This window comes from Lutjanus erythropterus, chromosome 24 (assembly GCF_056507025.1).
Source record: "Lutjanus erythropterus isolate fLutEry1 chromosome 24, fLutEry1.hap2, whole genome shotgun sequence".
Lineage (NCBI taxonomy): Eukaryota > Metazoa > Chordata > Actinopteri > Lutjaniformes > Lutjanidae > Lutjanus > Lutjanus erythropterus.
Genome location: NC_139340.1, coordinates 16,962,176 through 16,982,015, shown reverse-complemented (window position 1 = coordinate 16,982,015; position 19,840 = coordinate 16,962,176). Strand labels below are relative to the sequence as shown.

General features: G+C 41.2%; 1 long non-coding RNA gene across 1 annotated transcript in view; it reads right to left on the bottom strand.

The window, feature by feature from the left end:
- Positions 1-19,840, bottom strand: part of LOC146304909 (uncharacterized) — a 53,028-nt gene that overhangs the window by 9,676 nt on the left and 23,512 nt on the right. The window contains exon 2 of the long non-coding RNA XR_014769291.1: positions 6,934-7,044. This is a non-coding gene — a long non-coding RNA (uncharacterized LOC146304909). The remainder of the gene's footprint in view (positions 1-6,933; positions 7,045-19,840) is intronic.

Sequence of the window (19,840 nt, the reverse complement as noted above, 5' to 3'; positions counted from 1 at the left end):
CATACCTTCCCTCCTTTCACCGGGCAGCCATCTATCCAGAGAGCAGTAGGGGCAAGGTGAGCACTTTTTCTCCATATATCCAAAAAAAAAAAAAAAAAATCAGTCCATCCAGGATGAGGCAGGCTCACTCATTTCTACACTCTCTCTCTCTGAGCACAGAGGAAAGAGACATGGATGCCAGGCGCACAAGTGATGTTCCACTAACTCTTTAGAAGTTCTTGTTGTTCCCAGATGCATGTTTCCCACTACTTCTCCATCAGGATCTGTCTACCAGACAGAACCCAGCAGAACCCAGTGTTTCTATCAGCAGCAGAAACTGAAGCCCTACCTGATGACTTACTGTGATAAGAGCAACTGCACTGTGTCCCTACTATGTCCCCAGCATCCATGTCTTTTCCCCTCCACCTGGGCCTGTCTGCCTCCCTCAAGCCTCCTTCTCCCCCGCGTTTCTTGGCTTCCCCACCTCTCCCTTCCCCTCCATGGCGTTCCTTCCATCCCCGACTCTTCCCAACACCACCGCCGCCGACGGCCAGCGTGGCTCTCCGCTCCCCTCCGACCCATACTGGGTTTTATTTAATTTGTCCGTATAATAGACGTGAATGAACCCCGGGGTTTAGGGCTACACAGGCAGAGAAAGCGACAGAGGAGGGAGGGGCAGGCCGCTCAGCAATGTGTGTCAAAAGAGAAACAATAAGTGCCATTATTTTTGATTGGCTTCCCCTTTTTGAAAATTACTTCCAAAGTGTGATGTCCCATTGTGGGAGCAGAATAACGCTGAACAATGCAGCAGGGGGCAGGGGGGGTTAGTCTTATATATCCAGCCTAATATTCAAGGGGGCTTTGGCCAATGCCGGCTGGCCCGCACTGGATAACCCTGCAGCGCAGCGACTGGGCCCTGGGTTAGCCTCATAATGGGAGGCATTGGGAGGCCTTTAGTTCCCATTGTGGCGCCTGTGTCAACAAAGAGGCCGCTGGGAGTTGCCTGGCATGTGGAATGGAGAAAAGGCCCTTTATCCCTTTCTTTTTAGAGAGCGCGAGACAGAGAGAGAGAGAGAGAGAGAGGTTATCACAGCAGCTTGATGCACCATCTCTCTCTCTCTCTTTCTCTGTCTCTCTCTCTCTGTCTCTCTCTCTCTCTCTCCTGTTTACCCTGGTAGACTCTTTGATAGATTGTCTAAAGAGAAGAAAATGTTCCAAAAGCAGATCAGTGGTGTCAGTGCTACATGCTAACACTTTAGCATAACCTGTGTAAAATGACTGCTAACAGTGAGTACATATTCTTCTGTCTGGGATTTTAGTGTAACCGTTACCCATAGTGCACCTCTTGACTCCTTCAGCAGCCGTGTTTCTGTCGAATTGTCGAAGGAATTTGAAGCGAACTTTGGAAATGTTGCAAAAAAGAAAAATGCAAATTGAGTGTTTTTGCAACAACAGGCTACACAAACTGTAGTTTTGACAGAAGCTGGTGGTATAGGCTACGTTAATAAACGGTAGAAGACATAGAGGAAGAGAAACAAAACCTCAAAGAAGTAGTTCTGTTTCAGACATTTTGTTTTGCGACCTCTACTGCTTCTGCTCAGCCTGAACCGCCACCCTCTGAAGAAACGACAGATGATGGAAACCCTTGGTAACATTTCAAAAATTCACTTGACAGTTAGACAGAAACACTGCAGATGATAAAGAGTGTAGATGTGCAACATGGGCATCACATTGTCCTCCTCCTCATCTTCCTCCTCTGAGCGAAAACAGCTGATCAGTTATGGGAGTTAAATGTTCACTACGTCAGAAAAGGGGCTCCAGTCTCCTAATGCAGTGCTTCAAAATGTGTATGAAAATATTCATGGTAATAAGGCTAATTTCAATTTAAAATGATAATTCAATTTATCACAACTTTCTATCAGTAATGAAAACGCTGTGTTCACCAAGTTAACTGCCAAGAGACAGACAACACAGGCTGCTGACCTGCTGCCATCAGACAGGAGACACACGACTATCTGCTCCTTCTCTCACCCTCCAACACAAAAATCTAGTTTTTTAATTTCAATGACTCATTATTCATTTAACTGATCCAGGGTATATAATTCTAACACTTCTTGTGTGAAACAAAAAGGGAACAACATCTTAATCTCGTTATGCAACTCTGTTTTTTATAACGATGCATCTACCTTGACCCGCGTATCAGACCACAATCTAGGTTTTTTCATTAGTTTAACTAAGACAGCAAAGACGGCACAACAAAAACTGAATGACAAAGGTTACATCTTAAAGTCTACATAATGCTGTATGCAGTTTGTAAACATTAATGTTTGTGTTGTCCTTCTATATTAAATGGTAAAGTCTTCCTGAAATGTGTTAAGCATTATAATAACTAAAGTACATCTAAACCTTTACTCTTGTGCAGAAACAAAGGTTGGAAAAGCAATTTCTTCTATGACTGAGTCAACTTTTTAAAATTCTAATGTTGAGTAGACTTTTTGACTTTTTTGTGACTCTTGGTGTTTTGAATGTTGTTCAAAACAGCATGTTACTGACAAAGATAAATCAACCTGTTTACAAAAATCCTTAAACTTATAATTTACACAAAAATAATTATGAAAACATATTGATTGATTAGTTGTATTATTATCTCGAGTATACAGACACTTTATGAGACTTTGACACGCCGTCCAACTCAGAAACCACTGGTTGAAGTGCAGAGAGCGAGGCTAACACAGCTAACATCAAACATGCTGCTGCAGAGGGTCTCTGCTCCGTCTCTGGATCAGCTGACAGGTCCATGTCCTGAAAAACACTGAAGTGAAACTTTTGTTGAACAACAGCAAGAGTGACAATTACAGGATGAATCCTAAAATGTTTTGGAACAACAGCACAGGCAGAGAAGAGTCATTACCAGACAATATCCATCTAATATAAACTAACATCAACCACCGTAACCTGCTGATCATACCAGACCACCAGAGACTGTTGAACTGCTTCTGGACAGACGTCATCTGTTCTTTCAAAGATTAAATAGTCGAGCTTTAAAATAGTTCAAAATAAAGGCAGAATATGGCTCTCACTTCTGACTACAGCATAATACTTGGGAGCTGATACAGTCTGTAATCAATATCACTGATTCAACAGCTGCTTTACCAAATGCAAAAAAAATCTCAGCTGCAAAACTCACTTCCTGTTCAACTTTGAAACAAACATCCATTACCTCTTGGACTTAAAGGCGTCTAAAATGTCAGTAATTGTCAGGTTCAATCCAAGAAAAAAAATATTAGTAATGGCCTTGAAAATCATTATTAGTGGATCTCTAATTAGTTGAAGTGACGACTGTTGGTGGTGACAAAAAGAACAGAGTGAACCGTCTGTCTGCTCAAACATCTCTACCTTCCCTCCATGTTTTAGAGCAACACACACACACACACACACACACACACACACACACACACACACACACACACACACACAAGTAGTGGTTAGCCTGTCAATATTACTGTCGGCCCGTTCATTCATCCAACTCCACCTGGGAGAGAGACGGACATGTGTGTTTACTCTAGATTCTATTCCCCCGGGCAAACACACACACACACACACACACACACACACACACACACACACACACACACACACACACACACACACTACTATTATACTTGTCTCCTGGCTGCGATGAGGCAACCTTGAGAAAGCAGGCCAAGCTGAACAAATAGTGGCATCCAAACACACACACGCGTACACATGTATGTAAATACACACACGCAGAACACCAGCACCTAAACAAACAGGCCCAGCGATGGTAGCAGCACACGCCAAGCAGCTCTCATTACCAGCCAGCACAATAAGCTCAAGACACACACACACAGAGGAGCGACACGGTCAATACCCAGCGAGAGTTTCATTCCACAATAAACAGGAGGGACAGACCAGTGAGCTCAACACACACACAGACACACACACACACACACTCCTACAGTGTCTCCAAACAACATGTGCTTCAACTTTAGTTTGATTTAAATGAATCTTCAGATCTGTTTTATTTCTAACTTTGCACAGGCTCACTGCAAAAATGCACAAAATGTAACCGCAGACGAGAGAGAGAGAGAGAGGAGAGCGGCGGGCGATAAACTGGGAGGCTGGTCGACAGCTCTGGATGCTGTTTATTTACTACGACCACGACGGCATCAGCAGTTTCCTATTGGTGCCTATTGTTGGTGTGACACAGATAAAGCACGAGAGAGACAGAGCAACTGGTCAGCATAGAAGGCAACAGAAAGAGGGAAAGGCCTGGCAGTGTGACTCCATGTGTCAGGAAAAATACCAAACTATAAATATCTCCATTTATGCAGCATTTTACATCCGGGGAGCGGATTTTCTTCACTATTTATCGCTAAATGCATATTATTGCTGTGCTGTTTGTGTGGGCAGACAGTGACCCCTGCAAGTCATAGGGCTGCAACTAACATCGTTGATTAATCTGTCAATTATTTTCTTGGTTAATTGATTAATTAATTCAATCAAAATCACAATATGGCCTCCTGCAATTTGAAAATTGCAGGAGGTGTGAAATGTGTCAAATTAAAGATTGTGCTTCAGAGATGACCTTAATCTGCACATCATGTTCTTCAAAAAGAATATGATGTAAAAATGATCATTCCATCTATTATAGCAGATATTTAGATATTTTTCTCAAAAATGTTGAGCCCCAACTTGTACATGATGTAATTTGTTTGTCGTCACACATTCATATCTCTGTAGTTTGAATGCTTTGTTGCCTACTTTCCCTCTCTGTCCCAGTTTCCTCCCAGTGATCATTAAAGGGCCTTATTATCTTGTGTACACATGGACACACTTCACATGTACGTGCGCTCGCTCCCCCGGCTAATGACGAGCCCTCCAGCTGACCCGCTGACCCTCATCAGAGCGACAAAGAGGCAGATAGCAGCGGCGGGACAATAAGACTGAGAGGTTGCTTGGGGTGACGGGATAAAAGCGGTGACATGACAGCGATGGAGGGATCAAGAGCGTGACAGGAGGACAAGGGGAGGAGGAAGGAGGTGAGGGGGGGAGTGACTACACTAAACTCAGCTTGTCAGGAAAGTGAAATGATAAGGAGACAGTTTGGATATTGAAGGAACTGCCTTAAAAAAACTGTTGAGCAGAGTTTTGAAAAAACAGCGAATGTGACACGAGAAATCAGGAGAGCCGATTTTCCTCTGGGAGTCATGAATGTCTTTGCAAACTTTCATGGCAGTCCGTCCAATAGCTGCTGAGATATTTCAGTGATGGACCGACCAACCAGCCAATCACCATCGCCGTACACACAGACGTGCTGCTAGCGCTGCTAAAAATGTAAACACTTAATTTAAATTCACTCAAGCTTCATATGTTTACGACTTTGTCCCTTCAAACATGTTGATGAGGATCTGAGCCTGACATCATGTGATCGTCATTTTCAGTTTTGTACATCATGGTGTGTCAGGTGCGTGTTTAGGTCGACCGGTTCGTGTGAACAGGGTGAAGACTGCTGGAGCTTCGCTGCTCAGTCAGTCCAACTGGACAGATGATCAGGATAAGAGCGAGGAAACAGCCGTGTCCATCATTCTGTCTGTCTCCAGCACCAAGAACATACATTATCATCTCATCATTGTGCTGTCAGCAGTCTGTTCCTTCAGGGCCACACACACACACACACACACACACACACACACACACACACACACACACACACCGTTCTGTGTACAGTAGTAGCACATACTGTCACTCTGCACTGATAAGATGTCCATTACGCTTCTTTCACTTTGACAGACAACATAAGTGTATTTTTAGAAACATAAAATCACACACACTCTCCGAGCTTCAGTTCTCCTGTATCTGACCACAGAACAGTGACGGTACTGCGTGTGAACTGCTGGTTTTGTAAAGTTACTGCTATATTCGTGAGCTGAAATGAATTAAATGAGTAGTTGATAGAAAAAACGTAAACCTTCAAAGCTTACTGCATGTGTCTGTTCATAAAGAGCATAAACTCAATTTAGCTGAATTCCGTTTGTGGTAATCAAACAAAACATGCAGATATTAGCAGTTAGCTGTTGATTTAAGGGTCACGTGGAAGGTGTTGACACTTCACCTCATCCAGGCTGCAGGAACACACCGAGCTGCACGGTCTGATTGGAAACTTTTCTTCACTGAAGGGAAAATAATTCACTTATTGTATCACAGCGAACAGCCAGAGGGAGAAAACAATGACTCTGACCTTGGTATTAAACATTATAGATTTCCTTCTGTACAGAATCTGTAGCTCAAGTGTTTATCTCATTGAGAGCTGCTCACACATACACACACACACACACACACACACACACACACACACTGAGCCTTGAGAAAGCTGAAAGAGATGGAAAAAAAAAACTTTTGGTAGATAGAAGATCTGAGTACTTTGACTTCAGTTCGATCTTGAAACTGGACCATTTTAATGTCAGATCTGATAAATTGAATGAAGTATTATTTTATAGCTCCAATACAAACATGTGACCGTAACAGTGTTTGACATTAACCGTGGCCCAGCGTCCTGTGGCCACCAGCTATTCTGTTTATCCTCACGCAGCGAGCCTTCGTCGTCATGTTACATTTACACTCCTTTGTCTTTTAGTTCAACAATCTACAGGAAAAAAACAGTGAACAGCACTTGTTGTCCACCGATCTGTCCGAGCTACTGAAGTCTGAGTTTATTAAGGCTAATTAAATCTTTACAGACGAACCAGCAACACAAAACCTGGACTATTACTCCCTAATACTCCCAGAAATCCAGTATCACTCTGGCTCTAAGTGAGAGCAACCTGATTTTGATCAAAACACTGTTGAACTACAGGAAGAAGGGCCAGCAACACTACAACGCTGCTGTTTTTGTGTTTGACGGCAGCTCGACAACACACTGATGTTTCCTACCTTTGAGATGGATGGTCGACGTCGGGAACGGGTCTCATTCTTTGCAGAGGGATTGTGTGTGTCTGTTGTCAGTGAGCCACCATGTGTGTTTCTCCTGGACAGATGGCATCCCTGTTGTGGCAGAGTGGAGTTAAGATTAAAGTTTGATAAGATGCAACACTTCTTTCATGGTCAGAAATGTTTAAAGCAGCAAAACGGATGAAGCTGTTCAACATTATTGCCGTCATCCGTCAGCCTTGAACAGAGGGAGACTTATTTTCTTTAGTCTGCCTTTGTCAGATCAAATCTGAAGAATTTGCAGCCTTCGAGTCACGAGTCAGCTTCTGCGACCTGTAGACCTCCACCGCGCTCGTGTCTGTATGGTAACCCTTGACTTGCAAAACTTTCTGAGCTCTTCACATGTCGGTTTTTTTTTATATTTTACAGCAGGAAGTTTGCATCTGACAGAAAGCTGCTGCTGTGTGAAATTCTTAAATCAAATCTAACCCAAAAATATAACCTTTATTATCTTTTCATAATCTTAATAATGAAGTAGTTTTGGTGCCTGAAGACACCAGCGTTGGTCTCCTGGGTAAAAAAAAGTCCTGTGTTTGACCTGTCCATCCACCATGACCTCTTATCTGCATGGACTCCTGACAGTCTGAACAGGGTGAAGCACCTCTCTGGTTTGAACTTGTCGTTACATCACAGTCACATGACGCTGACGAAAAGACGACAACCTGCAAAACTGCTGAACATCTTTTACAGCTGAATCGTGGGTCTGGGACGTTTTCCAGTCAAATACTGAAGCTGATCGAACAGATTTGTGCTGGAAGACAAAGTTGGACAGACTTGTTCGTGTCTCTGTCGGAGACCTTGGTGAGACGCAGATGCATGATGGGAGCCAGACACTCTGCTTTCTTTCTCTCATGCAGGCGCCCTCTCCTCTCATACCTCTAATTTGCACCACCTCTCTTTTCTACTACCAATGCACACACACACACACACACACACACACAAACACACACACACGCTCACAAAGGCTTCATTCATAACCTCCCTATCTGCGTCTTCTCCTTCTCCCCCGCTGTCTTGCTCCCCCCCCCCCACCCTCGTCTCTACCTCCATCCTCTCGTCTCACCCAAGGTCTCTGAGAATAATAGCAAATAGCAGATTAGCATTCGCCTCCTCGCAATGTGGTGTGACTCAGTACACACACACACACACACACACACTGCTGCTGCAAGGCCACTTGCCTAGACCTCACAGAGTTAATTAAAATTATTACTGTGGAGCTGTCAAACACACTTGTGTGACCATATGAAGCATACGACACACACACAAACACCCACACAAACATCATGTAGCGTGCAACACACACACACCCGCACACACACTCTGCTGATCTTTAAAATGTTTCGGATGAACGTGTTGCATTTAGTCAGATTACAGCAAAAACTGATGTACAAATCTGAGTTACATCACAAGCATCATAATGAGTTCATTCATTCAGATCACTTTACTGTGATGCAACACTTTCCAGCATCACATCATATCACAATAATAAATAATATTGATAAACTACCCAGAAACTCAACTGTATGCCACCAGGCTGCATACACACAAACACACAAAGACCACATTCTCAGAAGTTGGAGAGCACATTTGACACACACACACACACACACACACACACACACACACACACACTCCTACAGCTGCAAGTCACTGACGCTTCAACCAGAGTCCTTCTCCTGCTGTAACAAAAAAACACCATCTCAGCCTGTTAATGGACAGAGGTGTGTGTGTGTGTGTGTGTGTGTGTGTGTGTGTGTGTGTGTGTACTTGTTGACTCTCTTTGCCTCGTTTTTAAAACACGTTTTCTCCACAGCCAATTACATTAAACGGTTGCCGCGGGTCGCCACCACTGAGTGGTTGAAACCGAAAAGGTTCAATGTAATAATGGACGCAGGTTGAGACAGAAGACAGTTAAAAGTGACCGCTTTGACACCGTGTCCAATCTTCTATTTATTTTCTCTCAGCTGTGTTGCTGCTCTCCTCCTCTGGTCTGACCATCGTATCATCCCCCTGTAGCTGTTATCTTTTACTCTTTTCGCGTGGGCGCCTGAGCCGTCGACTACACATGTAATCTGTGCCTGTGACTGCAGGTGTAGAGGTGACGCCGTCAACATACACACCGTGAAAGAGTCAAGACAATGTGATGTATTAATTAGAGTTCAGATTAATGCTGAACGTTCGCTGAATGAATTAGTGTCTGTTTGTGAGTCGTAACAAATCTTTAATAATCTTGTATAAGGCGTAGATGTTTATAAAAGTTAAATTGAGCAAAATGTTAACGGAGTTTGGCAGAAAGTGAGACAGGCAGCCATTTAACTCATCATTCAGAGTGTGTGTTTTCAGAGCAGTGGACTTTAGCCTTCAGGATAACAGGCGTAACTTTACCTTGATAGACAAGTGACAGTTGTAGAGAGCTGATCAACTTAAAGTTTTCAGTTTATAATATTGCACGTGTCCTGCGCTCCTGCTCCTGCAGCCTGCCTGAGCTTCCTCTGAGTCTGGAGAGGAGGGAACAACTGACTTCACTCCATCATCCATATTTTAAATGGGACTTAATAACCTATTTAATATACAGTCTGAACTGCTGTACTGATTTTTGCATGTGTAATTGCTACATATATTATAACAGTATAACTACAGTTACAGCAGTTATCAAAGTGCGTCTCATTGTTTTATGATTGAACACGTCCCGCAGCTTGTCTGAGGCCCCGCCTCCTCCTCCTCTCTGCTCTCTACATCATTCCTTTAATATCTCACACATCATTTCACTTATTAGAGGCATCAGGAAATCAATAGGATGTGGATGCCTGTCTGACACTACTTGAGTGTGTGTGTGTGTGTGTGTGTGTGTGTGTGTGTTGTGCATCAGAGAGAAAAGGTTGTTGACTAATACCATCAGTTATTTCACTCTCTCTCTCTCACACACACACACACACACACACATATGAAATCTGTGAGCTGCGTGTGGGACGGCGAGAGAAGGCAAAGATGGTTATCAGCCGCTGTAGGAAATTAAAAGGATGGTCCAGTGCTAATATGCAGATTGGTGATAGAGGCCTGTCTCACTGTCTGTCAAACGTGCACACACACACACACACACACACACACCTAGAGGCAGGTACTGCATGTCACTGCAGTGTGTGTATCAGTGTGTAACAGTGGAGGGATGAGCAGGTTGATTAATCTCTGTGACATGAATATCAAATCAGGCTAAAATGTGTGTGTGTGTGTGTGTGTGTGTGTGTGTGTGTGTGTGTGTGTGTGTGTGTGTGTGTGTGTGTGTGCGTGCAAGCAAGTGAACTTGAGCAGACGGAGCACAAAAAAATGTCCAGGTCTCTCTTGTTTCTTGAGAATCTCGTGTTCAGGAACATCATTTTGGTTTAACAGGGTGAGAAATTTTTATTGCATCAAACTCCCTAAATGCTCGTGATGAGTCAGCTGATGATGAGTCTTCCACAGTATTTTTAGGCTACATATTTCCCACCTGGCTGCACGTCACATTTTCCTTTTTGGGACGATAAAGTTAAATTTGTTAGCTGGACTCCACCAGGGTTTAAGGGTTTAACATGGCAGTGTTAGTAATAATCTTCAAAACTAGATTTTGCTCCTCGGTGTGTGTTTTAGAGATGTTTTTCAACAACATTCTCGTGATTCTTTTCTTGATCTTGACTGCACTTTGTGTGTATGTGGGGCAACGCAAACAGAAAATACCGTGTGCTCCATCATGTGCACCACTTCTCCAGCTAAGCCTCACATTATACACACTCTGTGTGCAGCGGCAAAACACACAGCCACACCACAAGAAAGAGTCTCAGCTGGGAGGTTTGAAAACATAAATATTTCAGTGGTGTCCGGCTAGAAAAACTCAATTTTATCTTTTTTTAAATTTTATATTTTTGACCAGAATTGAAGGCATGTCACTGCTTCTTTGTGCTTCAACTTTTACAGCACACAAACCTTTAAAAGAGCATTTTGTGTTGGTCACCATTCAAACATTCAAAATGAAAAACTGCAGAAATTACACTCATCTGGTTTGCTGTTTTCTTTCATGATATCCAGCCCAGTGTTTTTGGCAAACACTGCACTGATCCAAGTACCAGATTGGCTCTTTAGCTCACAGATGTGCACTTTATTTAGCACAAGTAATTAGTTCATAACTTTTAATTAGGGTGAAGAGTAGAAGAGGTTCAGACTTCACTCTTTTAATTCATCACATCATCTCTAATCTGTTAGTGATGTTTGTCCCTGCTGGGTGTTCATGTCTCTGTACGACTTCTGAAGTGCCTCAGCCTTCATGCTGCTGCTGTACAGTATTTACACGATGTTTGAACGCGGGTGAAAGACCTTTACTGACAGCAGAGAACATAAAAGTGACATGTAGTGCGCAAACAGAACCTCTAACAAAGGCATTTCAACCTGTCACGTCTAACGGAGGGAGCGGCAAAACTTATTCACACATGCACAAAAAAGAAAATGAAACCCCTGCTTGACACAGATTTCTTTACCGTGGGAGAGTCTCCATATGTTTCTTTAAAACAACTCCGGAGAGCTGAAAGTGCGAAGTAACGTGAGCGGCACATTTAGACAGATGTGAGACAAAGACGCAGAGCGAACACGAGTGAAAATGATTCAGAGGAGCGGCGATAAGGAGAGTTGAAAAGAAAAAAAAGCGAGTCCGGGCCACGATGTTGTTATTACAGATTGATATACTCTTCAGGTCCCTTTTATTCAAACAGCTCACCTCTCAAAATCAGATGCTCGCAGCTCTTTTGATGACTGCTTTGAGCTAAATGCGTGTTATTACAGGTATTACATGAAATTGCCCGTGTTAGGTGAAGGGGATTATGGTGCTTTCGGGTCAATACTTCCTCTGAGCTGTTTGGCTGCTGGAGCTGAGGAGCGATTAGGCCTTTGTCTGTCAATCCGACTTCATAGAGGCGGTTATCACACACACACACACACACACACACACACACACACACACACGAGCAGATACACATAACCACCACCTACCGTCACACACACACTCGTGCAGAAACCGCAGTGATTATGGCCGTAGGTATATCAGACCCATTCAGTATGCTGAGAGGTGTCAGATCTGGTGGTGCTGGGGCCGTCCCACACACACACACACACACACACACACACACACACACACACACACACACACACACACACACACACACAGAATGGGGTCTCAGGCTGTGAGAAGGCTGACAGGTGAAAGATGGAAAATGTAGTACTGAGCTGAAATGATGACCGGAGAGACCTGAATGTGAAAAAACACTCATCAGTTTACTGCTTATTATTAAAACACTGAGCTCTAGTTTCTCCAGACTTCTCTGATTTGACTTTTCTGAGAAAGAATTTAACCTTCTGATTTTATCTGCCATATTTTCTTATAATACAGGACTGCAACTAACAATTATTTACTGTTTAATCTGCCAGTTATTTTCACTATCGATTTAAAAAAGTGAAAGCAGCTCACCACAATGTTCCAGAGCCCGAAGTGACGTCTGCAGATGTGTTCTTTTGTCCAACCAACAGTCCAAAATCCAAAGACTTTTCATTTACTGTCATAAATGACAAAGAAAATCAGCAAATCTTCACATTTAAGAAGCTGGAACCAGACAATGTTTGACATTTTTGCTTGAGAAATCAAAATGATTAACTAATTGTCTTCAGAGCTGCAATGATTAATCAATAATAATCAATCGGTTTGAGTGACTTTTTAAAGAAAAACAAGTCAAAAATTCTCTGATTCCAGCTTCTTAAATGTGAATATTTTCTGGTTTCTCTGACAGGAAACTGAATATCTTTGGGCGGAGCTTCTTTTGTAGGATTCTCTGATTCATTGCTGTCAGAAGTTAGATCAATGTTTGGACTTTGAGGGGTTTTAAAGGTTTAATCCTTGGTTTGATTCTAAAGGAAAGAGTGAAAAGCTTTAAGTCAGAGTCTTCATGTATCTCTGATTCATTGACTGAGGAAGGTAGATGACTGTTTTCAAGTTCTGAGGAACCAGGTTCAGTCCTCGGGTTTGTTCTGAGCTGAAGAGGACGACCTGCTAAGACTTAACTTCAACTCGGTGTTGGTTTGAATCCTGCTTGAGGACATGTTGTCTTTAAAGACACCAGAGCAACGCCCCCTACAGGCTGCTCTGGTTCACTGTGTATGTTGTGGATATTAAAAAAGATTCAAGATTGATTTGTGATTTTAATTTTATTTTGAGTGCAAACTGAACATGAGACAGTGTTCTGATTTTGCTTTGATTTTGTTTGCACCTGAAACATCAGTGATTTTTCCACTGTGCTGCCTTCAAAATCCCTAAAAATAAATATGAAAAAAAAAATCTTTAATTAAATTTGATTATGTTTAATGATGGTTTTTGGGGTTATAAGATCAATTAATCGATTAGTTGAATTTTGAACATAGATATGATGATTTTGTGGTAAATCAACTTTTATTTTACATATGACCAACAAGAAACAGAAGGGGGAAAATAAAATCCAATCCTAAAATAATTTTTAATACTTTCCATGAAATAACACATATCAATTGTACTTTTGCATATTGATAAGGGGAAATAATCCGTGCAACAGTGTGGCCATAACAGTTATGCAGATATTATATGCATTTATTTTCATTTTGCATTTGTGTTATAATTCTTTTTAGAATTAATTAATCTAAAATTCCATTTAAATGAATATTGAAAGCTCTAATTACTATATTTGTTTTTTTAAAAATAAATAAATATACATAATGAAACGATTCTCGAAGATCATACAATTTTCTCCAGTTCCTTTGAAGATTAATAAACTTTTCATATTGTGATGCGACTGTCAACCTGCTGGCAGAGACGGAAGTTGGAGACTCTTATTTTGAAGGCGACACAGTGAAAACTATTTTTAAGTTATATATTGATTTATTGATTGTATATCGGTTCTGCAGCGAAAACAAAATATAATTTAATCATTTCTGTCATTCTCAGGTTCAGTCAAAAAATTAAACGGCGAAAAAGTTCCCTGGCACCCAGACACCCCCTCCCTCCCTCCCTCCCTCCCCGGGGGGGTCGTGTTGCTCAGGGGGGGCGCAGCGTCGCTCGGTGTCGGCGAAGTCATCAGAGGAAACATCCGAAAATGTTGAAAATTCACCGGATAAAACTTGTTTAATGAAGACGTGGGGAGTACGAGAGGGGAAATGAGACCAAAAGGACGGAAACAACAACAAATACGGATGTTTTGAGGTAAGTCGGAAGCTGAAACACAAACATAAACACAAACAGTGTCGCTGCTAGGTGGCTAACAGCTAAGCTAACAACACCTGTGTGTACATTCAGTTTGAGGCGGATAAACAAACCGCACAGCGGCCATTCCACCCGAATAAATGAAGGAAAGTTAACATTAAAAATGAAGGGGAACTTGTGAGATTATTGTGTGAAGTCACATGTCGTTTTATATCGCTTTTGTCGAGTTTTTCTTGTGTTATTGTCACAGTAATCATTGCCACCTGTGTATGAGTACTGAGCGAAAGCCACATCCAACGGAACCTCGGAGCAGCGACAGATCTCGCGACAGTGACAGACAAACATACATTTCCCTTAACGCTAACCAAGTATATTAAACCATAAACCCAGACGAGTTTGTTTTTCTTTTTTAACCACAGCGTTGTCGCCTTATAAAACCACAATATGAAACATAATTCGTTTATAGAATGTACTCAATAAGGAAACGACATATGCAATTCTCGCGAGAATTACGTAAACGAAGCATTTCCTGTAACGGCGGATGATAAACACCAGTAAAAACAATATCCCTATAATAAGTCGTAATTATGAGTTTAAATCATAATAACGTATCGTTGATTATGACATTTTCTGATTATTTGGGCCTTTATCTCAGAATTTGGCTTTGAAACTAATAATGTGACTTTTTATCATCTTTCTATCTATATCTATGTGTGTGTGTGTGTGTGTGTGTGTGTGTGAAGACATTATATAAGCTGTAGTTTATATATACCTGAGGATAATGATGGATGATTTAATATTTCACAGCTCTGACAAAAAACAAATCTAACAAAAACAAACAGCAATTCGGATTCATTTATATTTTGTCTTGTAAAGTTTATCAAAAAACTTCACAAACATATTTTGGCTTTTATAGAAGATTTTGCCAAACAGTTCATAAGCCCCGACACAATCAGTCAATTCAGTATCACTTTATCTGTTTATCAGCTGTAATTTCACTGTCAGAATAATAAACAATATTACAAATTTACCATCATGGGCTGCAAAATTTATCATGGTTCTCTAGAAACAAATCATTTAAAAAAATATAATGTATTTTGTATTATTTACTTCTTAGTTTTTCAGCACAGATTTTTCAGATACTCAGATTACTTCAGATTAAAAACATTACTTTTAGGTTTTTCTTATGAAAAAATAGATGCAGAAATATATGTATATATATATATATATATATATATATATATATATATAAAAACAGACGTGGTTAACGAGGTCTCTTCTGAAAGATTAAAAAAACTGGAACGCATTGGAATGAAAGATAATTGATGAGTACAAATATCCAGTTTTTCTTGTATATATATACTGAGGTTGGTTTTAATGTGTACAACTCTGAATTGTGCTGACTTCATTTATTTTCTCTTTGATTGTAGATGCTTCCAGGTGGACCGCTCTGCTCTTCACACTGTCTGAGGGAAACTATGGACCAGTCTTCAGGTTAGTCCACTTTCTACTCTTCATTCTCATTATACATACAAGTGGAAATACAGCGGTACAACGGCCCCCACTTCTGACAAGCTCACTTGCTCAGCAGCCTGAAAGCTCAGCAATGTACTGCTGTGAACAGAGTCAGCAATCAAACGGATTTTCAAATCTTCTTCTCCACATCAAAAAAACTTTGTTTGGTACAGACCACAACAAATACCACATCATCATGATTATAAAAGGTTTATTTACAGGTTTTAAAGCAGTGCTGACTGAGGGGTCAAAGGTCACACACATTGAATGTCACCTCTTACATGCAGACATTTCTCTCAATTCTCTAAATCTCTTTTTTCACTCAGTTTGCAAGATGTCATATGATTAGTGGAAATGATGAGTTTTACATCACAGTTTTCATGTTCGCTGAAGAAAAAAAGTGATGATGTGATATTTATTGAGGTCTGAACCAAACAAACATGTTTTCTTTGACCTGGAGAAGATTTTTACATCAGATCTGACATCAGTTCATTCAATTATTTTAAAAGCAAATTTTGCACTTGGACACAAAAGTCTGTCTGCTGTGTCACTGACCCTGATAGAAATACAGGGCTGCAACTAACTCATTACAAATACTCTAATTACTCTAATTAACTCCTTTTTGGCCTACTTGTACTTTTATCAGTACATTTTCAAGTCTGTACTTTTACTCACACTTAAGTAGGCATTACAACATGTAATCTACTTAGTTACTTTTAAAATCTTTGTGAGTACTGAGTTTGATTTCACTTCATATCCAAACCTTTCATCTGAATTTTAGAAGCCAATCAGGTGATCAACCTTTAGAAATAACTAACACTCTGAGAAGTTGTTTTTTTAACATTTTATTTTCAACTTTTTCCAAATAGGCAAAGTTACAGAAATAAGGCGACTACAAAGACAGATAAAAACAATGAAAAATGATAATACATTAAAAAGAACAAGTAAAAACACAAAACTGTCCACAACAGTCCTCTGTTTAGTCTCTGTGCTGCTGTCCCTCACTGCTTCTAGGAAGTGTGCTGTACTCAACACCATCTACTGTAGGAAACACACTGACTCTGGATCAGTCGCTCACACAACCACACTTCAAATAACCTGACTTTTATTTATCTCACACTTGCAGATACGCAGCCTCCATGGACCGCATCTTGGAGGACGACCCAGTGAGGCCACGTCTTCACTCTGGTGAGATATTTATTCTCAGTATGACCCACTGCTGCACACAAAATGCTTTCAATTAAGACGCCTCTTTCTTAAAGGAGCAATCTGTAAAATATGGCCACAATTTAAAATTAAACCGTGCAACAAATCCACAAACATTATCGGCTTTATCACCTTTGTTTTTACAATATTCAATAACCACATTTACTTCAAGTCAGCAGTCGGCAGTGACTCTGAGGACGACACGTGGACATATTTTACATTCTCATCCTTTAAACTTGTCATATGTGAAAAGTTTACACAATTTACACTCAAGCCAATCCTTCTGTTAACTAAAAGTCTTGCTTAAAGGGACAGTTCACCCCCTAAATCAAAAATACATTTCTTACACTGGCATGTAGTGCTTTTTATCCATCTACAGTCTTTTGCTGTAACTTGCAGAGTTTTGGGGATACCGCTCCTAGCAATTTCTGCCTTCTCTTCATTATAATGGGACTAAATGATACTTAGCTTTCAGCGCTCAAAGCACCAAAAAATACATTTCAACATTTCAAAAACAAAATAATAATACACACACCTTGTTGTGAGCACTTTCATCTAAGAACTACTCTTTTATAGTAGTAACTGCCTCCTGATTTTTGGAGAGAAACACTCATTTTTCTTTTTTAGAATCTACTTTTTGGTGCTTTAAGGACCACAGTCCCAGTGACATTTAGTCCCATTATGTTGGACAGAAGGCAGACGTCTCTACGGCTCGTATCTCTCGCCAAAAATATTTACATGGATAAACAGCACTACGGACCAGAGGGAAGAAATGTGTTTTTGACTGTGGGTGAACTGGCCCTTTAAGATTTGCTTTTCACTCCTGTTTGAAATTTTTCAGGCAGACGCCCCCTAGTGGTCCAGTGTCAGAGAACATGTCCATGCAGCAGCTTCTTACATCTTCTCACATCTTATTAAATCGTCTTACATCTTATTAAATCTTCTTACATCTTATTAAATCTTCTTACATCTTAGTTAATCTTCTCAGTGACTCTGTCCTCTGTTGTCGTCTCTCGTCTGGCAGGAATGCACCACTGGGGTGACTTGGAGAATCAAAAATTTTCAAAATTTCAAGCTTGCAATAAAGAACAAATAAATAAAACGCCCTGTTTGTATCTCTGCGGAAACGCAGGAGGAGACACTGTCCCCTCCTGCTGACCCGCACCGCCCTCCGCGCCAGGATCCAAATGGACGCCACGGGGGTTCGAACCAGGCAGCGAACTGCCTGCTGGCTCCGTAGCCACAATGAACCTCCACAACGCCACCTGAATCCCTTTGCACTTATACCTTTTCTCCGGGCGCTTTTATCTTTTCACTTTGGCTGTTGGACTTCAAAATTCAGTGAGGGAGATAAGGATCGAACACACGACCTCCAACTCCAAAACCACCTTCTTATGATCTGAGCTATAGTCTCAGGTGATGAAGTCCTCCTCCTCAGTGGTTTTCACTTTTGTTTTTGAACTTTGGTCTTCAAAAGTCACTGAGCCTTGTGAGGATCGAACCCACGACCTCCAACTCCCAAACCGCCTTCTTACAACCTGAGCTATCGTCTCAGGTGATGAACTTTTCCTCCTCAGAAGTTTTCACTTTCTTCTTTGGACTTTGCTCTTCAAAAGTCAATGAGTCTTGTGAGGATCGAACCCACAACCTTCAGCTCCCAAACCGTCCTCTTAAAACGTGAGCTATCCGAACGGACAGAGCGACGCTGCTTCTCACGGGTCTTCATCAATGGTTATGTTTGATGATTGAACCCATGGCCTCAAAACATCTAAACAGGTGTCTTACTCCTTGAACCAACCCACCAAAATAACATTTTTCAAGCTTTTTCTTTAGATGTTGTGATCAACTTCAAAATTAAGTTCCTGTAAGAATTGAACTCACAACCTCAAAAGTTCTTGACTGTTCCTTTACTCCTTGAGCTATTGTGCTGAACACAGCTGAGCTTCATTTTTCAAGCATTTCACTCTTTTCTTAAGCTGTCAGACTTCAAAATTCATTGAGTCTTATAAGGATTGAACCAGCAACCCCAGATCTGTAAAGCAGCACTTTAACCTGCTACGCCAGCAGTCAGACAGCTTCAGGTTCTTCCTCAGAGGGTTTGAGTCTTCCTCTGGCTGCTGGGCTTCAAAACTAATCGTTCTGTTTGACGATTGAACCCATGACCTCAAAACATCTAAACAGGTGTCTTACTCCATGAGTCATAACACCAAAATAATATTTTTCAAGCCTTTTCTTTAGATGTTGTGATCAACTTCAAAATTAAGTTCCTGTAAGAATTGAACTCACAACCTCAGACACACCAAGCGGGTGTCTATCTTTCTGAGCTACATCATCTGATGGGTGTGGCCTCTTTCTGAGAGACTTTGACTCTTCTTCTGGCTGCTGGGCTTCAAAACTAATCGTTCTGTTTGACAATTGAACCCATGGCCTCAAAACATCTAAACAGGTGTCTTACTCCTTGAACCATCCCACCAAAATAATATTTTTCAAGCCTTTTCCTATAAGAATTGAACTCACAACCTCAGACACACCAACCAGGTGTCTATCCTCCTGAGCTACATCATCAGATGGGTGTGGCCTGTTTCTGAGGGACTTTGAGTCTTCCTCAGGTTGTTGCACTTCTGAACTCATGACACATGTTGAGGATCAAACCCAAAACCTTCTTAACTGTGTACTTGTTCCTTGAGCCGTTCAGTCTGACATGTTCAAGAGCTTTTGGGCTGTTTTGCTTTCTAATGTTTGTAATTCTTGTTGAGCTGAACTGCAGTCGAGATCCTTTATTTTATTTCTTGATTTAAATTATCCAAGACCTGTGTGTCGTCCGCAGACGTTAAAGAGGCCTTCAGACTGAACCAGACGGTTCAGGAAGTGTTGTTAACCACTTCC